The sequence below is a fragment of the Schistocerca cancellata genome, chromosome 5 (assembly GCF_023864275.1).
Source record: "Schistocerca cancellata isolate TAMUIC-IGC-003103 chromosome 5, iqSchCanc2.1, whole genome shotgun sequence".
Lineage (NCBI taxonomy): Eukaryota > Metazoa > Arthropoda > Insecta > Orthoptera > Acrididae > Schistocerca > Schistocerca cancellata.
In genome coordinates this window covers 50,550,985-50,574,524 of record NC_064630.1, presented here as the reverse complement: position 1 = coordinate 50,574,524, position 23,540 = coordinate 50,550,985, and the positions used below count along the sequence as shown (strand labels likewise).

Genomic DNA, 23,540 nt, shown 5'->3' with positions numbered 1-23,540 from the left:
TAGATTACGAAACCAGACACTTAAAGTAGTAGATGATTTTTGCTGTTTGGGCAGCAGAATAACTGATGATGACCGAGGTGCAGAGAATGTAAAATGTAGACTGGCAATGTCAAGGAAAGCATTTCTAAAGAAGAGAATTTTGTTAACATCGAATGTAGATTTAAGTCTTGGGAAGCCATTTCTGAAGGTATTTGTATGGCGTGTAGCAATGTATGGAAATGAAACATAGTGCGATAAAGTGATTAGACAAGAAGAGAATAGAAGATTTACAAATGTGGTGCTACGAAGGAATGTTTAAGATAAGATGGACCGATCACGTAATTAATGGGGAAGTATTGAATAAATTGGGTGAAAAAAATTTGTGGCACAACTTGACCAAAAGAAGGAATCGGTTGATAGGACACATTCTGAGACATCAAGGGACCATCTACATCTACATGGATACTCTGCAAATCACATTTAAGTGCTTGGCAGAGGGTTCATCGAACCACTTTCACAATTCTCTATTATTCCAATCTGGTATAGCTCGCGGGAAGAATGAACACCTGTACCTTTCCGTAGGAGCTCTGATTTCACTTATTTTATAGCGGTGATCGTTCCGCCCTATGTAGTTCGGTGTCAACAAAATATTTTCGCATTCGGAGGAAAAAGTTGGTGATTGGAATTTCGTGAGAAGATTCCGTCGCAACGAAAAACGCCTTGCTTTTAATGATTTCCAGCCCAAATCCTGTATCATTTCTGTGACACTCTCTCCCATATTTCGCGATAATACAAAACGTGCTGCCTTTGTTTGAACTTTTTCGATGTACTCCGTCCGTCCTACCTGGTAAGAATCCCACATCGCGCAGCAGTAATGTAAAAGAGGACGGACAAGCGTAGTATAGGCAGTCTCCTTAGTAGGTGTGTTACATTTACTAAGTGTCCTGCCAATAAAGCGCAGCCTTTGGTTAGCCTTCTCCACAACATCTTCTATGTGTTCTTTCCAATTTAAGTCGTTTGTATTGTAATACCTAGGTATTTAGTTGAATTTACGGCTTTTAGATTAGACTGATTTATCGTGTAACCGAAGTTTAACGAGTTCCTTTTAGCACTCATGTGGATGACCTCACTCTTTTAGTTATTTAGGGTCAACTGACACTTTTCGCACCATTCAGATATTTTATCTAAATCGTTTTGTAGTTTGTTTTGATCTTCTGATTAATTTATTAGTCGATAAATGACAGCGTCATCTGCAAACAACTGAAGATGGATGGCCTGATTGTCTCCCAAATCGTTTATATAGATAAGAAACAGCAAAGAGCCTATAACACTACCTTGGGGAACGCCTGAAATCAATTCTGCTTTACTCGACGACTTTCCGTCAATTACTACGAACTGTGGCCTCTCTGACAGGAAATCGCAAATCCAGTCACATAACTGAGACGATATTCCATAAGCACGCAATTTTATTACGAGCCGCTTGTGTGGTACAGTGTCAAAAGCCTTCCGGAAATCCAGGAATACGGAATCGACCTGAAATCCCTTGTCAATAGCACTCAGCACTTCATGTGAATAAAGAGCTAGTTGTGTTTCACAGGAACGATGTTTTCTAAACCCATGTTGACTGTGTGTCAATAGATCGTTTCCTTCGAGGTAATTCATAATGTTCGAACAGAGTATATGTTCTAAACTCCTGCTGCATATCGACGTTAACGTTATGGGCCTGTAAGGATTTAGTACTAGAGAGAAGTGAATGAGTGTGTGTGTGTGGGGGGGGGGGGGGGGATTTAGGGGGAGAAGTACAGTGAGGAGATTCAGAAGGATGTGAGTCGCAGCAGTTTTTCGGAGATGAAGAGGCTTACACACGACAGAGTAGCATGAAGAACTGCATCAAGCCACAACAACAATATTGTTGTTGTTGTTATGATCTTCAGTCCTGAGACTGGTTTGATGCAGCTCTCCATGCTACTCTATCCTGTGCAAGCTTCTTCATCTCCCAATACCTACTGCAACCTACATCCTTCTGAATCTGCTTAGTGTATTCATCTCTTGGTCTCCCCCTACGATTTTTACCCTCCACGCTGCCCTCCAATACTAAATTGGTGATCCTTTGATGCCTCAGAACATGTCCTACCAACCGATCCCTTCTTCTGGTCAAGTTGTGCCACAAACTTCTCTTCTCCCCAATCCTATTCAGTACTTCCTCATTAGTTATGTGATCTACCCATCTAATCTTCAGCATTCTTCTGTAGCACCACATTTCGAAAGCTTCTATTCTCTTCTTGTCCAAACTATTTATCGTCCATGTTTCACTTCCATACATGGCTACGCTCCATACAAATACTTTCAGAGATGACTTCCTGACACTTAAATCTATACTCGATGTTAACAAATTTCTCTTCTTCAAAAACGCTTTCCTTGCCATTGCCAGTCTACATTTTATATCCTCTCTACTTCGACCATCATCAGTTATTTCGCTCCCCAAATAGCAAAACTCCTTTACTACTTTAAGTGTCTCATTTCCTAATCTAATACCCTCAACATCACCCGACTTAATTCGACTACATTCCATTATCCTCGTTTTGCTTTTGTTGATGTTCATCTTATATCCTCCCTTCAAGACACCATCCATTCCGTTCAACTGCTCTTCCAAGTCCTTTGCTGTCTCTGACAGAATTACAATATCATCGGCGAACCTCAACGTTTTTATTTCTTCTCCATGTATTTTAATACCTACTCCGAATTTGTCTTTTGTTTCCTTTACTGCTTGCTCAATATACAGATTGAATAACATCGGGGAGAGGCTACAACCCTGTCTTACTCCCTTCTTAACCACTGCTTCCCTTTCATGTCCCTCGACTCTTATAACTGCCATCTGGTTTCTGTACAAATTGTAAATAGCCTTTCGCTGCCTGTATTTTACCCCTGCCACCTTTAGAATTTGAAAGAGAGTATTCCAGTCAACATTGTCAAAAGCTTTCTCTAAGTCTACAAATGCTAGAAACGTAGGTTTGCCTTTCCTTAATCTTTCTTCTAAGATAAGTCGTAGGGTCAGTATTGCCTCACGTGTTCCAGTATTTCTACGGAATCCAAACTGATCTTCCCCGAGGTCGGCTTCTACCAGTTTTTCCATTCGTCTGTAAAGAATTCGTGTTAGTATTTTGCAGCTGTGGCTTATTAAACTGATTGTTCGGTAATTTTCACATCTGTCAACACCTGCTTTCTTTGGGATTGGAATAACAATTACAAATTACAGTCAGTAGAACATGTACCTATTACCACCTGACCCAAACATGGAAGCTTCTCCATTCTTGAATGAATGTGGTATAATAAATGCATGCAACTAGGCAAATTCAAGTGGAAGCTCTTGCTTAGCTTTGCAGTAGCAGCCTGGGCAGGCAGTTGAACGTTATTTTCGAAGCCAGCTCGGATGTCGTCAAGTCGGCGCTACACACAGTGTGTGCAGACGTGTCTGCACGCCCCCTGTCGTTTGGCCGCGTGGTTGGTTATTTCGCGGGACGCCGTCCTCGAAATTTCAGCCGTTGAATGAAGCGAAAAATCTCAGGTCAAGAGAAGCGGGCGTTTCTCCTCCTGTCATCTGATTGAAGGAAACGCCTGCTCTTGCTAAAAAGGCAGTTTGGCCACTGTTCAATGTACCCCACCAAATTGTGTCGCTCTCTGTATGCAGAAACGAGGCAGTTTAAGTCTTGGAGAGAATTTCGCGGGACGTGGATGAGAGCAGTCACAACAAGCAATCACTGCTTCTTTATTAAGGGGCTCCGGAAAGGCTCAAAATCATGAAAAGTTCAATTTTTACTTTTTTGCGTTTTCTGAATCTGCAGACTATTACCTTTTAATAGATATATAATTTATTCAATTCCGAAGACTACAACTATTTTTAAATTTTTTTTTGAAATGTGTTCTACATGGGCGTGACCCACTGTGGCGCTGTTAAACTGCTGTCAAATGGTGTTATTATTAACGTCCGCGTTCATCAGGTACATTTTAGTGATGTGAGATAAAAGTATGTGTTGTGGCTAACCTATTTTCAGAGACTTAGCAGCACCTGAACTGTTGAGAAAGTGTATTCACGGAAAAACTCAAAACCCCAATGAAAGTGTAAATAGTGTTATATGGTCGAGAATCCCCAGGACTGTATTTGTTGGAATAGAAACACTTCACTTTGGTGTGTATGATGCTGTTGCGACTTTCAATGATGGCAACATTCTAAGGTGCAAGGTATTTAGAAATATGGGAATGAAGATAGGTTCTAACATGGTACGAGCGATGCTTGCTTTAGACAAGGAACGCCTTCGGGCTGCAGACAGGGCTGTAAAGAGTCTAGAAATACAAGCAACAGTAAACAGGAGGAGGAACAAGAGGAAGCTGGAGGAGGAGTTTGCAGAGGATGAAGGTAATCCATCCTATGGACCTGGAATGCACTAAAAAGTTAATCCAATCTTTGTCGCTCGATTCCCAAAACTTTTATTTTCTCATACTAATTTCATGTTTTCTAAGGATCTTCCAAACATATTTGTTTCAAACTTTCAGTAAATGTTACACAGTACCTTCTGCATAATTCAACACAGCCTTTTTCCAAAAAACTGTATATTTTTGAATATATAAATAAAAAGTTGCAAAAAAATGTTGTGAATTTTCATTACAATGGAAAAAAATCATCTTTAATAACTGAACTAAAATTTTGTAAAATCCCTGTGTTAAGTTGTAGCTCATATTCCAATAAATAATCTGTAAAAAGTTCAACTTCCTACCTCAAATACTTTGTGAGGAAAGATGTAATTTATAAGCGTTGTTTTAACATTGCAAGTATAGGGCGTTCCGGAGCCCCTTAAGTAGTTCCAAGTTCTAGGGGACTGATGACCTCAGCAGTTAAGTCCCATAGTGCTCAGTAGTAATTTTGGATTTTCTCTATAACGATGAAATTCCGTCATTAAGAGCAATGCCTAATTGTCGCGAGTGACGATTTCAGGATCGTTTTTACGTAAATTCAGAAGGAACTGGTTTCTGTGTTTGATCAGACACATGAAGCATTTCGTCCAACGTGTACCTATTTATCATCGTTCTTTGCGCTGTGAGTCACGAGCGGTTTTGATGATTCAATTAGTAATGGAAGGTGGTGAACTTCGCTTTCGAATGTAAGTGCGTGAGTAATTGCGCGTCGATGTAGCGCTCCCCTACACCACTCGTCCCTTTACTGACAAATGATCGCTATGTTAGTATTTTTTCCTGGTATGTAACCACAGGTTTAGTATTTTTATGAGTGTTTCACGTAGATGCAATCTCAGGAGTACGCTAAGTTCATGAAGTACACGTTTATAATACAGCTACGTAGTTCGTTAGGTTTCACGCGCGCCAGCACGTGCTCTATGTCCAGAAATCTTTAGCATTCTCTGCCCTGCAAGACAGAATTACCTAATATATCAGCAAAGTGTGATCCCTGATCGGTCGTTCTGGGGCTCAACAATTAAAATTCCGTTGCGCAGTTCTCTCTTTAGAATAGTGCGTAGGGCTAAAATCAGTTAAAATGTCATGGAACTTACGAAGGGTTGTCACTCAGAGCCGAATAAATACCGTTTTTGTGCACAGTTAACGCCCAGCTACACTAAGTCCTTGTTATAACGAGAAGTGGACCACTTATATCAGCAGTACGATCCACTTTGAACTCTTCCATCTTGGATTGCACGAGAGTGTGGAAAACACCAACAGTTTCAGTCTGAAGATCTCGTAGTCTGTGCATGGACTGTTCTCTGGTGACATTGCACACGGCATATGAATTTTAGAGACAAGTTAAATACAATACATGTTACCTCTGTACATTGTTTCACCTCTTTTCAATCCACAATTTTTCCTTCACCCAACAGAGTGTCATTTTCCACTGTTTATAAACTGACTGCACAGTCTAATCGGTAGTATAATGCCGTCTTGCAAACTCAAAAAATGTTCAAATGTGTGTGAAATCTTATAGGACTTAACTGCTAAGGTCATCAGTCCTTAAACTTACACACTACTTAACCTAAATTATCCTAAGGACAAGGGAGGACTCGAACCTCCGCCGGGACCAGCAGCACAGTCCATGACTGCAGCGCCCTAGACCGCTCGGCTAATCTTGCAAACTAAGAATTGTTTTATGTATCTAAGCAGTGTACCCATTTAAAACCACTAAGTGCTCTATATACTCCGTTAAAAAGAACTTTTTTCTTAGAGACAATAGACAAACAAAATCTCCTTGGCGTAAGTCGGCGAATCGGAAGCAGATATTTACGAACTGCGTAATGACAAGGACGGCTTTAACCAGCACTCCATGAATCTGCAATGACACATCGTAAAATTCAGAATAAGTACATCTGTAAGTAATTTGAGACGAATAAGAAACTTTAATCTCTTCCCCCATGCGCACAAATTATAATGACGTAAGATGTTATCAGATAAACAGTACTCTGAAACGCTGACATGAGCTCATCCGTTGGGAAAGCCGGTAACGATATGAAAATTACACTACTTCAAAATCCTGTTTTACGTGATATATGTATTTCGAAATGCTTGCTTTTAAAAGTTATCCGCGTATTCGGTAAATACAATTTAAGGACACAGCTACATGATAAAATCACCGCTAACAACTTTCGCCTCCGTACCCGAGCCTTCTAACGGAAAGAAGCATTTTCCTTCTATTCAAACACGTACCGGGCTTGCAGTCGGCCATCGCTCATTTCAGTTCAAGTCTTCGATGTCTCACCCGAGGATGAATGGCAGTCGATCAATCGCAGTATCGTCCAGTAAAGTTAGCGACGACAGGTTGCATCCTCAAAACTTCTTGGAATACTAAGTTCGCCGAAAAATTTTAAAATTCACATTTTCGTCTCTTTTAATCGCTGTGAACAACTATGTAGCAGTTTTCTGCGACTGTCGAGCTTTCAGTTACTACATTCAGAACAATGTATTACTTTCCATAATTAGTTTCGAACTACATAGGCAATTTTGAAGTTACGTTCGATCTCATGTGCCGTATATTTGCATGGTTCAGTACTGTCGACGATCGAGTTTAACGATGTTTAGGAGAGAAAGTAATATGACACTCTCAGGTTCTGATTACAAAGAGAGAGAGAGAGCGGGAGGGGGGGGGGAGGGAGGGAGAGAGAGGAGGGAAGGGGGGCAGATGATGCATTTATCTACAGACTAAAATTTAGCAATGTTAGCAATTTCCTTTGCCATGGAATACGTACTTGTGGTGATATTTCCAGAGCTGCTCTAACACCTATAGAATGCAGCCGTACCTGAAAAGAAAAAGCGAGTAAGATCCTGAGTCTGTCATGCAATATGAATAATACATCATCTTGTGGAAACATTATAACATCTAACATAACAAAAAAAAGGCACAAAATGTTTTTAAACTCTGATGATCAGCTCACGTTAAAACACCGGAAAAGGAACTCCACTGAAACTAATGAATTCTCCATATGAATAGCAGTAATACAATGGCACCATTTGACTAACACAATAATAATACTAAACGCTCCAAATCAGTGACTCTGATCAATGGTTGTACTAGACGTCAATTTTCTGCAATGTTGCTTTGGTAGGCAGTATATCATCTACGTTAGAAGTAATGTGTCGCCATCAATTTGTCAAGATAATACGCTGTGCTGTTGGAAACCGTATAACGTGTAGTAATATTAATAAGTAAATCTAAGGGTCGCATATTTTAATTTTTCCTAATATACTGAGAGCATGCATGAACTTTTATCCTAACAAGTACAGCAGATCAGTGTGAACAAGAAAATCGAAATTGAATTTTTAATGATGTTCTTTCACAAATCACAGTTTCTCCAGCAGATACTAGTCTTGCTTCCAGTTTGTCCCCTATCCTACCGTGAAGCTATCAGGTTTTTCCTTTCTCTACCCTGTACAAAGGCACTCCACTCCAGTGGTGGAGACAGGTTACTCATTCTAACACAGGTGGTTATTCTGTTGAGTGTCCAGCGGTATGATCTAAATGCACCAAGGCGGCAAACAGATCATGTAGAGAATCCAGTAGCGATTTCACTAATTTGTGGTTTCATTTTGGTTTCCAGACTTGTTCTGGATGATCAGATACTGTCACTTCGTAAATAAAGAGCAGAGCCATACACACATCAAAAAAAGTTTTGCATCACCTCAGTTCCGAGAGTTCCGGAACCTGTACAGAAAATTGGAGTAGAGATCAATATAAACATCATTTCTGCCCTTTTTATTGCTCATGAAAACCACACATTGCATGTTGTACCACCATACAGCGAGACCTTCGGAGGTGGTGGTCCAGATTGCTGTACACACTGGTACCTGTAATACCCAGTAGCACGTCCTCTTGCATTGACGCATGCTTGTATTCGTCGTGGCATACTATTCACACGTTCATCAAGGCATTGTTGGTCCAGATTGTCCCACTCCTCAACGGCGATTCGGCATAGATCCCTCAGAGTGGTTGTTTGGTCATGTCGTCCATAAACAGCCTCTTTCAATCTATGCCGGACATGTTAGATAGGGTCCATATCTGTAGAACATGCTGGCCACTCTCGTCGAGCGATATCGTTGTCCTGAAGGAAGTGCCGCTTGGGGAAGCCGCGCGGTCTCAGGCGCCTTGTCACGGTCCATGTGGCCTCCCCCGTTGAAGGTTCGAGTCCTCCCTCGGGCATGGGTGTGTGCGTTGTCCTTAGCGTAAGTTAGTTTTAGATTAAGTAGTGTGTAAGCTTAGGGACCGATGACCTCAGCACTTTGGTCCCATAGGACCTTACCACAAATTTCCAAATTTTTCCTGAAGGAAGTCATTCACAACAGGTGCACGATGGGGGCGCGAAATTTCGTCCATGAAGACGAATGCCTCGCCAACATGCTGCCGGTATGGTTGCACTATCGGTCGGAGGATGGCATTCTCGTATCGTACAGCCGTTACGGCGCCTTCCGTAACCACCAGCGGCGTACGTCTGTCCCACATAATGCCACTTCAGAACAGCAGGGAACCTCCACCTTGTTTCTCTGCCTCGTGATGGCTGGGTGTTGTGTGATGTCCTTAGGTTAGTTAGGTTTAAGTACTTCTAAGTTCTAGGGGACTGATGACCACAGATGTTAAGTCCCATAGTGCTCAGAGCCATTTGAACCATTTTTTGGACCTCCACCTTACTGCTCTCACTGGATAATGTGTCTAAGGCGTTCAGCCTGACCGGGCTGCCTCCAAACAGTCACTGGTGAAGAGAATGTGGTGCCGATCCTAAGCGGTCCATTCGGCATGTTGCTGGACCTATCTGTACCGTGCTGCATGGTATTTTGGTTGCAAAGACGGACCTCGCTATGGACGTCGGGAGTGAAGTTGCACACAGTTTGAGTTGTAACACGACGTCCTGTGGCTGCATGAAAAGCATTATTCAACATGGTGGCGTTGCTGTCAGGGTTCCTCCAAGCCATAATCCGTAGGTAGCGTTATCCACTGCAGTAGTAGCCCTTGGGCGGCCTGAACGAGGCATGTCATCGACAGTTCCTGTCTCTCTGTAACTCCTCCATGTCCGAACAACGTCGCCTTGGTTCATTCCGAGACGCCTGGACACTTCCCTAGTTGAGAGCCCTTCCTGGCACAAAGTAACAATGCGGATGCGATTGAACCGAGGTATTGACCGTCTAGGCGTTGTTGAACTGCAGACAACACGAGCCGTGTACCTCCTTCCTGGTGGAATGACTGGAACTGATCGGCTATCGGTCTCCCTCCGTCTAAGAGGCGATGTTCATAATGGTTGGTTAAATGTTTGGGCGGGTTTAGTGACATCTCTGAACAGTCAAAGGGACTGTGTCTGTGATACAATATCCACTGTCAACGTCTGTCTTCAGTTGTGGGAACCGGGGTGATGCAAAACTTTTTCGATGTGTGTATTAAATTCCCTAGTTGCAACTGCTACGTAGGCGTCACCAGATAAAAGGCAACAAAGGTCATATAAAAAGAAGCAAAGGCGACAGCTTTAAAGACGAACAGAGTGCTGGGCAACATTTTTGAACGCCTTATGCCCCTTTCCAAAAGAGCATGTCTTGTGGAGAACCGCAAACGGCCTGCCTTAACGCGGTCTCTATCGGGGCTCGTTCCCGGAGCGTCCTCCTGACCGTTGTCTCTAACTTCAACGCTGCCTAGCGGCAGTTGTGTGTTGTAGTGTCTAGCATGCAAATTACACAATGTAAAATACAAGATTTGAAACATGAGAATGTTAAATCTAAATAAAATGTTCATATGCATTCATTGCTACATGTGGATGCTACTAGGGTGAGTCAAATGAAAACCTTAAATATTTTTTTAAAATATTATTTATTGCGCAGAAGTGGCACAAAGCTGTATCACTTTTCAACATAATCTCCCCCACGCTCAATGCAAGTCCTCCAGCGCTTACAAAGGGCATATATTCCTTTAGAAAAAAATTCTTTTGGTAGTCCACGCAACCACTCATGCACCGCGTGGCGTACCTCTTCATCAGAACGGAACTTCCTTCCTCCCATTGCGTCTTCGAGTGGTCCAAACATATGGAAATCACTTGGGGCACGGTCTGGTAAGTATGGTGGATGAGGAAGACACTCAAAATTCAGGTCTGTGATTGTTGCAATTGTTGTACGGGCAGTGTAGGGCCTTGCATTGTCATCTTGCAAAAGGACACCTGCTGACAGCAATCCACGTCCCTTTGATTTGATTGCAGGCCGCAGATGATTTTTTAGGATATCTGTGTATGATGCACTGGTGACAGTGGTCCCTCTAGGCATGTAATGCCCCAAAATGACGCCTTTTTCGTCCCAAAAGAGAGTCAACATAACCTTCCCTGCTGGTGGTTCTGTTCGAATGTCCTTTAGTTTTGGTGATGAGGAATAGCGCCATTCCTTGCTCGCTCTCTTCGTTTCCGGTTGGTGGAAGTGAATCCAGGTTTCGTCCCCAGTAACGATTCTTGCAAGGAAGCCATCACCTTCTCGTTCAAAGCGCCGAAGAAGTTCTTCACAAGCATCAACACGTCGTTCTCTCATTTCAGTAGTCAGCTGCCGTCGCAACCATCTTGCAGACACTGTGAAACTGGAGCACATCATGCACAATGTGGTGTGTTGACCCATGACTAATCTGTAAACATGCTGCAATGTAATTCAGTGTCACTCGGCGGTTTTCCTTCACTATGGCTTCCAGTGCTGCAATTATCTGTGGAGTCACAACTCGTTGTGCCTGACCTGGACGAGGAGCATCTTCCACTGAAGTCACACCATTTGCGAACTTCCCACTCCATTCGTAGACTTGCTGCTGTGACAAACATGCATCACCGTACTGAACCTTCATTGGTCGATGAATTTCAATAGGTTTCACAGCTTCACTACGCAAAAACCGAATAACAGAACGCTGTTCTTCCCTGGTGTAAGTCGCAAATGGAGCGGCCATCTTTCTACTGATACTGCGACGGTATGTATGCATCTGCACTATGCTGCCACCTACAGGCCATTCTGCACGCTGTTTGTAGTACGCTTAGCAACTTACAGGATAACGGCGCGAAATTTCGACTTGTTATTAAAAATCTAAGGTCTTCATTTGACTCACCCTCGTATAAATAAATACTGATCTGCGCTCGAATCGGCACTGACGTAAAAAGGAATCTGGCAGTTCACCGATGCATCGGCAACGAAGGTTGAAATTTGGACGCCAATGCCGCAACTGGAGGTCCAGTGACTGGCGACAGGTGGCCTTTGCACATGAATCACGTTTTATGCTCCAGTGGCGTGAAACGTCTGAAAGCAAACACCCTACAATCATCGTCAGAAGGGTCCGCGCCGGAGGATTGAGCCTTATGGTATGAGGAATACTTCCATGGCGTTCCATGCGTGATCTCGACATTCTGGAAGGCAGAATAGATCAGAGCAAGTATGCATTTATCTTTGGGGACCATATCCACCCCAACATGAAGTTTCTTTATTCGCGACACGATGGCATTTACCAGCAGGGCAATGCGACAGACCACACAGGTTGCAGTGTATGTGAGTGGTTCGAAGAGTGCTACGGTCAGTTTACCGTATTCCCCCGGCCACCAAACTCCCCGCATTTGAATCGGTGGGACCACCCCTATCGGGCTGTTCGCACCATGGATCCTCATCTGTGAAGTCTAGCGCAACTAGCCACAGCATTGCAGTCTGCATGAGTCCACATCCTTACCCTCTAGAACCTCAACGACTCTCTTACTGTACGTCTTGCAGTGGCCTGCACTGCAAAAAGCGATTATGCACGCTTTTCATAGGTGATCCGTGAATGTGACTGGACAGTATACACTCAGGTGACAAAGTTGTGGGCTAACGATATGCGCATACACAGATGGCGGTAGTGTCGCGTACACTAGGAATAAAAGGACAGTGCACTATCAGAGCAGTCACTTCTGCTCAGGTGATTCATGGGTAAATCATTCTGACGTGATTGTGGCTTCACGACTCGAACAGACTCTGAAGGCGGAATGGTAGTTAGAGCTAGATGCATGGGACATACCATTTCGAAGAACGTTAGAGAATTCAGTATTTCGAGATCCACAGTGTCAAGAGTACGCCGAGAATACCAAATTTCAGACATTACCTCTGACCACGGACAACGCAGCGGCCGACGCCCTGAACTTAACGACCGGGAGTAGCGGCTTTTCATAGAGTTGTCAGTGCTAACAGACCAGAAACACTGCGCGAAATAACAGCAGAAATCACTGTGGGACATAGATGAACGTATCCGTTAGGACAGTGCGGCGAAATCTGGCGGTAATGGGCTATGGCAGCCGACGGTAGATGCGAGTCCTAACAGTACGACATCTCCTGGGCTCGTAACCAAGTCGGTTGGACCCTAGACGATTGGACAACTGTGGCCTGGTCAGTTGAGTCCCGATTTCAGTTGGTAACAGCTGATGGTATGGTTCGAGTGTGCCACAGGTGGTCGACGGTCCCATCGGAGTAAAGAAGGATGAGAAGGAAGTCGGCCGTGCCCTTTCAATGAAACCATCCCGGCATTTGCCACAATCGATTTATGGAAATCTCCGAAAACCTAAATCAGGATCGCCGTTTGAACAGTCGTCCTCCCGAATGCGAGGCCAGTGTGCTAACAATTGCGCCACCTCGCTCGGTGTGTGTTGCACACCAACCGAAGTTGTCAACGAGGCGCTCTGCAATGTGGTGGTGGTTCCATAATGGTGTAGGCTATATTTACATGGTATGGACTGGGTCCTCTAGTCCAACTGGACTGATCACTGGCTGGAAATGTTTATTGTAAGAATGTGAAACACAGACAGCAGTCCTTATATTGTCGTTTGTTGTGTAGCTACCAGTTTCGGCGCTTCAATGCTCCATCTTCAGGACTTAGTTGTAGCTGAGTGGTGGTCAGTGGTATGGCGTACAGTGCACCACCCACACCTCGATACGGGAACGCGCGCATTGTGGTATCAGGTGGTAAATGGCAAATACGTGACTCGTTCCAGGTTGCATACAATTCATATGGCGGAAGAGCCACTGTGTCCGCAGTGCAATGTTATAGACACTGAGGAGCATCGCCTGGTATGCGGTCCTTCGGCGGACGTCTGGTGTTTGGTCAAAAAAATTATCGCCTTCCTCCTTCGGGTGGGGCCGCAAACAATAGAACCACGCACACTACTTCTCCCAGATAGGACATATTATCCCCGAACGAAGACAAACGCAGTGACTTGGATTCGAGGTTTGACTGTGCGTTATCTTTTCCGCGACGGCAGTAAAAATGTGCTTGACTTTTGGGCCTTACTACAGGAACATCACTCGCAGCTTATGAGACATCCGAGATATCGAACATATTACGCAAATTTTTTAGGGAGTGCCTAGCTTGATCCCCCACCCAGTTGGGGTGTCCCGGGTAGGAGAATGTAATTATTGCCTATAAGTATCAGAACAAGAAAGGACCAGGACAGTGGAGAGGATCCACAAACACACGTGAAGACGTACCCGACACCAACGTGAGGTATGACGGGATTAGCGAGGTACGCGCCTAAAAGAGAATCGTAGACCGTTATTGTTTTGTACTGACAGAAGCAGGATAATTTATTTTATTTTTTTCACTATTATGTAAAAAAAAGGAAAAAATGTCCCCTTATTTACGTTTCCCAGAAAAATTTTATTTTATAAAGTCATCGTCTTATATATTTAAAAAAAATGCTAGAAGCAGTTTATGTTTTGGGCTCGGACTATTACGCCAGAGAGCTCGGGTTCGATTCCTCCTCTGTCACTTTTTTTCTTCTGTTTAAAAAAATAAACAAATAAAAATAAAAAAATTTAAAAAATGAAAAAGAAAAAAAATAGTGCAATGGCCAAGGTAATTGGCTGGGAATCGGAGAACCCGGGTTCGAATCTAGATTTTAAAAAAAGAAGTGGTCAGCGCGACAGAATGTCAATCCTAAGGGCCCGGGTTCGATTCCCGGCTGGGTCGGAGTTTTTCGCTGCTCAGGGACTGGGTGTTGTGTCGTCCTAATCATCATCATTTCATTCCCAACGACGCGCAAGTCGCCGAAGTGGCGTCAAATCGAAAGACTTGCACCCGGCGAACGGTCTACCCCACGGGAGGCCCTAGTCACACGACATTTAAATTTTTAGGATTTAGTTGATACTGAAGGGGTTGTCCGATCCATATACACCATGCATCAGTGGCCAACAACAACAGGTTTACGCTGACTAACTGTAACTGTGATGTCGTCTCTGCAACCATCAACCTATGTTCGGCTGGTTGGAGACCATTTGCAGCCATTCATGGGCTTCGTGTTCCCAAACAACATCGGAATTTTTATGGATGATAACGCAGCGGGTCATCGGGCCACAACTGTTGACAAATGGTCTGAACAATATCCTGGACAGTTTGAGCGAGTGGTTTAGTCACACAGATCGTCTGCCTTGAATCCCATCGAACGTTTATGGGACATAAACGAGAGGTCAGTTCATGTACTAAATCCCGCTCTGGCAACACTTTAGCAACTGTGAGTGGCTATGGAGGCAGCGTGGCTCAATATACACTCCTGGAAATGGAAAAAAGAACACATTGACACCGGTGTGTCAGACCCACCATACTTGGTCCGGACACTGCGAGAGGGCTGTACAAGCAATGATCACACGCACGGCACAGCGGACACACCAGGAACCGCGGTGTTGGCCGTCGAATGGCGCTAGCTGCGCAGCATTTGTGCACCGCCGCCGTCAGTGTCAGCCAGTTTGCCGTGGCATACGGAGCTCCATCGCAGTCTTTAACATTGGTAGCATGCCGCGACAGCGTGGACGTGAACCGTATGTGCAGTTGACGGACTTTGAGCGAGGGCGTATAGTGGGCATGCGGGAGGCCGGGTGGACGTATCGCCGAATTGCTCAACACGTGGGGCGTGAGGTCTCCACAGTACATCGATGTTGTTGCCAGTGGTCGGCGGAAGGTGCACGTGCCCGTCGACCTGGGACCGGACCGCAGCGACGCACGGATGCACGCCAAGACCGTAGGATCCTACGCAGTGCCGTAGGGGACCGCACCGCCACTTCCCAGCAAATTAGGGACACTGTTGCACCTGGGGTATCGGCGAGGACCATTCGCAACCGTCTCCATGAAGCTGGACTACGGTCCCGCACACCGTTAGGCCGTCTTCCGCTCACGCCCCAACATCGTGCAGCCCGCCTCCAGTGGTGTCGCGACAGGCGTGAATGGAGGGACGAATGGAGACGTGTCGTCTTCAGCGATGAGAGTCGCTTCTGCCTTGGTGCCAATGATGGTCGTATGCGTGTTTGGCGCCGTGCAGGTGAGCGCCACAATCAGGACTGCATACGACCGAAGCACACAGGGCCAACACCCGGCATCATGGTGTGGGGAGCGATCTCCTACACTGGCCGTACACCACTGGTGATCGTCGAGGGGACACTGAATAGTGCACGGTACATCCAAACCGTCATCGAACCCATCGTTCTACCATTCCTAGACCGGCAAGGGAACTTGCTGTTCCAACAGGACAATGCACGTCCGCATGTATCCCGTGCCACCCAACGTGCTCTAGAAGGTGTAAGTCAACTACCCTGGCCAGCAAGATCTCCGGATCTGTCCCCCATTGAGCATGTTTGGGACTGGATGAAGCGTCGTCTCACGCGGTCTGCACGTCCAGCACGAACGCTGGTCCAACTGAGGCGCCAAGTGGAAATGGCATGGCAAGCCGTTCCACAGGACTACATCCAGCATCTCTACGATCTTCTCCATGGGAGAATAGCAGCCTGCATTGCTGCGAAAGGTGGATATACACTGTACTAGTGCCGACATTGTGCATGCTCTGTTGCCTGTGTCTATGTGCCTGTGGTTCTGTCAGTGTGATCATGTGATGTATCTGACCCCAGGAATGTGTCAATAAAGTTTCCCCTTCCTGGGACAATGAATTCACGGTGTTCTTATTTCAATTTCCAGGAGTGTATCTGCAACGGGCCTCCAACGACTTTTTCATTCAACACCACATCTAGTTGCTGCATTACACTGGACAATAGGAGGTCCGCCACAAATATGGGGGTATCCCATGATTTTTGTCGCCTCAGTGCAAATCACCTAGCTCATCTTCGAGACATAAAAATGATTTTGGATCGTTAGTTACATTTTGTATGCGGCGAAGTATGACCCAGCATGCACCATACGTAAACTGGTCAGAGACTATATTTTTTACCGTTAAGGTTTCGAAATATGTCTGGTGGGTTACTTAATTCTCAAGTACCACAAAAAAGAAAGCACTCCGTCTTCAGGCCACAAGTGGCCCATCTGGACCATGCGACCGCCGCATCATCCTCAGCTGAGGACGCGCATAGGAGGGGCGTGTGGTCAGCACACCAACTCCTGGTCGTTATGATGGTTTTCTTTGACCGGAGCCGCTACTATTGGGTCGAGTAGCTCCTCAGTTGATGTGACGAGGCTGTGCACCCCGAAAAATGGCAACAGCGCATGTCTGTCCGGGTGGTCACCCATACAAGTGCCGGCCACGCCCGACAGCGCTTAACTTCAGTAATCTGACGGCAACCGGTGTATCCACTCTGGCAAGGCCGTTGCCACTTAATTCTGAAGTACCACAATAATTATGAGCAATGACGAAAAGAGAGCCAGTTTATTATTGTACTGCGATGTAACACTAAGAAGAATTCTTTCTTCTTTTTGTACCAGATGGTTTCCTCCAAATCGAATGACAAAGACGGTACAGTAACCAACACATACGGATCCCAAAACAGGATTTTTAATTTTTTACGTGATATTTGAAGGTTTTATACTACAAAGTAGACTTTCACGGCCGGAAATATCATGTCCATTATAATTATCCGGGCTGTTATGCCGTGGTCGGTTGATGAATTCTGTGGTGATTCCCGAAGTTTCGTCTCCGACTGCGGGAGACATCTTCAAGGGGGTCCGTAGCTCGATGGAAGGTCCAACACACACACTGGCTCGCTACTGACTGCCGCTAAATTCCGTGTCCGCGCGCCCCCGCGCCGCGGCGTGACGTCACGTGTTTTGAAAACGTCAGTGCAATTGGCCGCTGTCGGTCGCCGTCGATCGCCGTTGCCATAACCCAGTAGTGGACGGGTGGTACACATCTTCTTTAACACCGGCATCCATATACCGTTTAATTTGACGCCCTCCTCCTTTCGGTTGAAATTATTTGGGTGTTTAGCGATTTCGATTGCCTCCCTGTAGAGCCTTTCGTAATATCCGCTCGTGGCCGCTAGTACTTGCGTCTCCTCGAAACGAATATTGTGGTTCCCTAGCTGGAAAGCATGCTCCGCAACAGCTGATCGTTCCGTTTCTCCTCTTCTACAATTTTCCTTGTGCTCTTCCAAACGTTTAGAAACAGTTCTTTTAGTGGTACCCACATAAACATCACCACAGCTGCATGGGATCCTACACACTCCAGATTTTTCCAATGGTTTGCGAGCGTCCTTGGCAGGCCTAAGGTATTCCTGTATCTTCCTGGTGGGCTTGTACATTACGGTAATAGTCCGCTTCGTCAAGATCCTCCCTATTCTTTCCGTTACATTTTTAACAAACGGCAGCAAAACCTTAGATTTTGCAGTAGCCTGTACGTCAGTATGATTTCTGCGTGGCTGCCTCAACGCACGTTATATTTCGGCGGACGAATATCCGTTCTTCGTTAGTGCATTGTGGAGATGTTCCATCTCAGCGTCGAGCAACTCAGGTTCACAAATATTTCTAGCTCTGTCCGCTAACGTCTTGATAACACTCCGCTGTTAAAGAAGATGTGTACCACCCGCCCACTACTGGGTGATGGCAACGGCGATCGACGGCGACGGACAGCGGCCAATTGCACTGACGTTTTCAAAACACGTGACGTCACGCCGCGGCGCGGGGGCGCGCGGACACGGAATTTAGCGGCAGTCAGTAGCGAGCCAGTGTGTGTGTTGGACCTTCCATCGAGCTACGGACCCCCTTGAAGATGTCTCCCGCAGTCGGAGACGAAACGTTGGGAATCACCACAGAATTCATCAACCGACCACGGCATAACAGCCCGGATAATTATAATGGACATTTGAAGGTTTTACTGGGAAACTGATAACGGAGGACGCTGCAGCTTTCCTCCGTTTACATCAAACGATTCTTTTAGAGCCACAGCAGGTGACTCGGTATTCGGCTGTGCGCATTCCATTTTCAAGGGTACGGCATAGACCGCCCCTCGCAGTAGTACCTCCACGGTCGCGGAAGCAATTTGCTCGTGCGGCCCCAGGCTTAATCGCAGCTGCACAGTGGGAAAGGTCGTACGTTGTGTGCGTCAGTCAGCGCAGTGGTGACACAGGAGTCGAGCTGTAGCTGCAGCTGCAGCAGCGAGAGGCCGCCGTGCGGTTAAGCAGGCGGCTGGGCGCCGCAGCCCCAGGGTAGCCTAGCGGTCGGCGCGCCGCTGCGCCCCCACTGGAAATAGCATCGCCCGCGGCCGGCTCTGTCAGCGGTCAGTGCTGTTAATGAATTTCCCGACGGGCTGCGGACCGCCTAATTGGATGCGCGTGGCCGCTGCAGCCGTGTAATGGCCGGTAGCTCGGGCCCGCAGTGCAGTGCACCGCATCGGCACTGTTCTGTCCGTTTCCGGCGGTTCATCGCATTTGCCCGTAATGGAAGGGCAGCACTTCGTATCCACGGGATGCCCACTGCCCTTCTGTCCGTGGCCACCCGTGTTACGCGGAACTGCGCCCAGGGGTGGTGAGACCAACCATTTCGGCACATAAGTAACGTGAGGGTAAAAATATTCTAATTCCTCTCCGACTTCGACGTTTAGTTACCTTTTCTGTGATCTCCCTCGTAATTTTCTGTTTGTACACGTCGACTCCAACACTTACACGCCGCAAAAGAAATGTACAGTACAGGGCGGAGGGTTCTTCGTAGCAGTGTTATCTACAGGATGTCCACACTGTCGGTGAAGCAATTCAAAAATTGTAAATTGTTTTGTACGACTTCCTACACGACCGTAAGCGTATGTGTGAAATCTTATGGGACTTTACTGGCCGGCCGAAGTGGCCATGCGGTTAAAGGCGCTGCAGTCTGGAACCGCAAGACCGCTACGGTCGCAGGTTCGAATCCTGCCTCGGGCATGGATGTTTGTGATGTCCTTAGGTTAGTTAGGTTTAACTAGTTCTAAGTTCTAGGGGACTAATGACCTCAGCAGTTGAGTCCCATAGTGCTCAGAGCCATTTGAGCCATATGGGACTTAACTACTAAGGTCATCAGTCCCTAAGCTTACACACTACTTAACCAAAATTATCCTAAGGACAAAAACGCACACCCATGCCCAAGGGAGGACTCGAACCTCCGCCGGGACCAGCCGCACAGTCGATGACCGCAGCGCCTAAGGCCGCTCGGCTAATCCCGCGCAGCACGACCGTAGGGACAGGTGGGATACAATTGGTGCAGCAAAGGTCGTCGTAGGAAAGCCGTACAGGAGCAGATATGATTAGCGAACAAGTTAACACCGCAAACAGGAGTTTCATTTAACTTGAAGAACACGAAGTGGTGGAAATCTCTTGTGAAAACCACGTTGCAAGGCATCCCAGACATGCTCAATAATGTTCATATCTGGGGAGTTTGGAGGTCAGCAAAAGTGTTTAAACTCAGAAGACTGTTCCTGCAGCGACTCTGTGGCAATTCTGGACGTGTGGGATGTCGCGTTATCCTCACGGAATTGCCCAGGTCCGTCGGAATGCAGGAGGGACATGAATGGATGCAGGTGATCAGACAGGATGCTTATGTACGTGTCACCTGTCAGAGTCGTATCTACACCTATCACGGGCCCCATATCGCTTCAACTGCACGCGCCCCACACCATTACAGAGCCTCCACCAGCTTCAACAGTACCCTGCTGACATACAGGGTCCATGGATTCAAGAGGATGTCTCCATACCCGTACAGGCCCATCGCTTGATACAATTTTAAACGAGACTCGTCCGACCAGGCAACATGCTTCCAGTCATCAATTGTCCAATGTTGGTGAAGACGGTCCCAGGCTAGGCGTAAAGCTTTGTGTCGTGCAGTCATCTAGGGTAAACAAGTGGGCCTTCGGCTCCGAAAGCCCATATCGATGATGTGATTCTTCAGTTTCTCACGGCATATTTCTTGTTCGAACAGTCCATGGATGCACTGCCGGTCCATACTGTCCAACGGGCACAATATTTCGGCGATCAGACATGTCGCCATCGTCAGGTTGTAACGCCGGAAATGCATATCCTCCTATTTCCATCTATTCTACTATAAATTTGTTTTCCTTATTTTTGTTACCTGAATATATGACATTTCTGTGTCTTTGCATATTGTAATTGTTTTACTATTTGTATATATATATTTATGCATTTATGTCGATGTATAATTGGTTTGTTTCGTAAATATTATTTGTACTTTTACGCTGGGTCTTGCCTAGGGGAAACTGCTATCGAACGATTACATCGATAGGTCGTGTGAAGAATCAAAGTGTGTAGGATCTTTGGTAGCGTGAACTCTGCCGCGTGGAGCGCGGGCAGAGGAAGTCTGGCTGGAGTAGCGAGTGTGTTGTGTGACGCTCCCGCGAGTTGCCGCGCTTTCGGGGTTTGGCAGCATGTAACCGCGCTCGACTTGCGATGATAGTTTCTGACATGGTGTCGCGGACGGGAAGCATTAGCTGGCGCACATCAAGAGCCCGTTTCGTCTGGTGACCGTGTCGAGAAGAAGGCGCGCCAACATCCAGCTTCTGCAACAGCGGCGGCCGACAATGAGTGACTGTCGCCACCTCCTCGATCGACGGCTTGAAACCTTCAATCAACCAACAAGGAAGACTGGAAGCACGTAAAGTTTTAGAACTGTATGGCAGACCCCATGCTTTTCCAACTTTTAAAATTGTTGCATCACAAAATTACAGCTACTTAGCATGAACCTTTGTTGCTCATTGTCCCAATTGCATTACCAAGCAGGGTCCCTTCCTTTTCCGGAATGAACCCGAGTGTCGTTGAAATTCAAACGCCAGCATTAAAGTAATATTATGGCATTTCACTGCTTTAATTTTAAAGTTCAGTTAAAGTATTCATAACTGGCTACAATATTCAGATTACACAAGCACGAATTAAGAGTGCGAGTTTTGTTACCGTATTTTAACTTACCTGTGACTGCAGCTCAGCTTGGTACGTACTAAATTTTACTATTGTTAATTGTTCAGAATCATTTAATTCAAGTTCAAAGTTAAATCTCTTATTTCTAAATTGCGTAGATTCAAGTAGCTTTTGAAATGATTGTTGAGGTAGTCCAAGACTAACCGTATTTTACTGAATTTCGATGTGCTTCAGAAAGAAAGCTCACTATTAACTTCAGTCACTAAATTAACTTTCGATTTTCCAGTTTTATTAATTCATTTGCTAAATTAAGTCAGAGTGTAGCGAAATTTATTACTTCTGACAAACTTTCAATTTTCACACTACACGTGTCAACCTTCAGTTGCCACGCTTCTAGTGGTAATTATATGTGTAATAATCTTTCTTTTTCAGTTACTATAGTAATTGTCCTTAGGACTGGCGACCGTAATTTCACCCAAATCTCAAATATCTAATTACCGCTAGTTGATTGTTAACGTAACGGCCGCACATTTACTTTCTTTATTAACTTTACCCCTATTTCAAAATTAATTTCCACCAATTTCATTAGCATTTTTCCTTTCATTTAGATGTAACCCTTTCCTCCCTCTTTACCGACAAATTAACGTCGGTGGGCCGGCCGAAGTGGCCGTGCGGTTAAAGGCGCTGCAGTCTGGAACTGCAAGACCGCTACGGTCGCAGGTTCGAATCCTGCCTCGGGCATGGATGTTTGTGATGTCCTTAGGTTAGTTAGGTTTAACTAGTTCTAAGTTCTAGGGGACTAATGACCTCAGCAGTTGAGTCCCATAGAGCTCAGAGCCATTTAAACCATTTTTAACCTCGGTGACGATTGCTTTTCCCAAATTTCCATTAGGTACACGCGGTTTAATTTTTCACTGTCATTAAGGTCGATAAGTGAGGGGGAGGTTACAAGGTGCGCTGACCAACTGAACTCCTAAGGGTGGGCGGCCGTCGGCGGCAAAAAGTCGGCGGTCGCAGAACACTGTTTGTCCGAAAATCACGAAATGGATTACCAACATGCCACGGTCCTGGCGCAGACATCTAAATACTGGGACAGCGTCGTTAGAGAGGCTATCGAATTTCGTACCAGGGACGGACTCATCAACCGAGATTGCATAGGAACCGGCCTTAATTCTTTTTAAAAAGACGCTCAGCAAAGGAAACGAACGGGCGACCAGGACGGACGAGGCAGTTACACCGACGCCACCACAGACGCCGACCCCAGCGTCCCACCGACCGCTGACGCGCGGGCGCGGACCACGGAGAGAACGCCTCGTGAGGGAGGGGATTTAAGACGGCCCACCACCCTCAGGTCTTAAATGGCTACACAGGATAATTGAAATGGCCTGGGAGTTGGGACAGGTTCCATCAGACTGGAGAAAAGCAGTAATCACACCAATCTTTAAACATGGAAACAGAAAAGATTGTAACAACTACAGAGGTATCTCTTTAATCAGCGTTGTGGGTAAAATCTTCTCAGGTATTGTTGAAAGGAAAGTGCGAGTATTACTTGAGGACCAATTGGATGAAAATCAGTGTGGGTTTAGGCCTCTTAGAGGTTGTCAGGACCAGATCTTTAGCTTACGGCAAATAATGGAGAAGTGTTATGAGTGGAACAGGGAATTGTATCTGTGCTTTATAGATCTAGAAAAGGCATATGACCGGATTCCTAGGAGGAAGTTATTGTCTGTTCTACAAGATTATGGAATAGGAGGCAAACTTCTGCAAGCAATTACTGGTCTTTACATGGATAGTCAGGCAGCAGTTAAGAGTTGACGGTAAATTGAGTTCATGGTTCAGAGAAGTTTCAGGGGTAAGACAAGGCTGCAACCTGTCTCCACTGTTGTTCATATTATTTATGGATCATATGTTGAAAACAATAGACTGGCTGGGTGAGATTAAGATATGTGAACACA

At 45.7% G+C, this 23,540-nt stretch overlaps 1 long non-coding RNA gene across 1 annotated transcript in view; it reads right to left on the bottom strand.

Annotated features, from left to right (window-relative positions):
- Nucleotides 1–23,540, bottom strand: part of LOC126188869 (uncharacterized) — a 599,182-nt gene that overhangs the window by 138,582 nt on the left and 437,060 nt on the right. Inside the window, exon 2 of the long non-coding RNA XR_007537868.1 lies at nt 7,221–7,271. This is a non-coding gene — a long non-coding RNA (uncharacterized LOC126188869). The remainder of the gene's footprint in view (nt 1–7,220; nt 7,272–23,540) is intronic.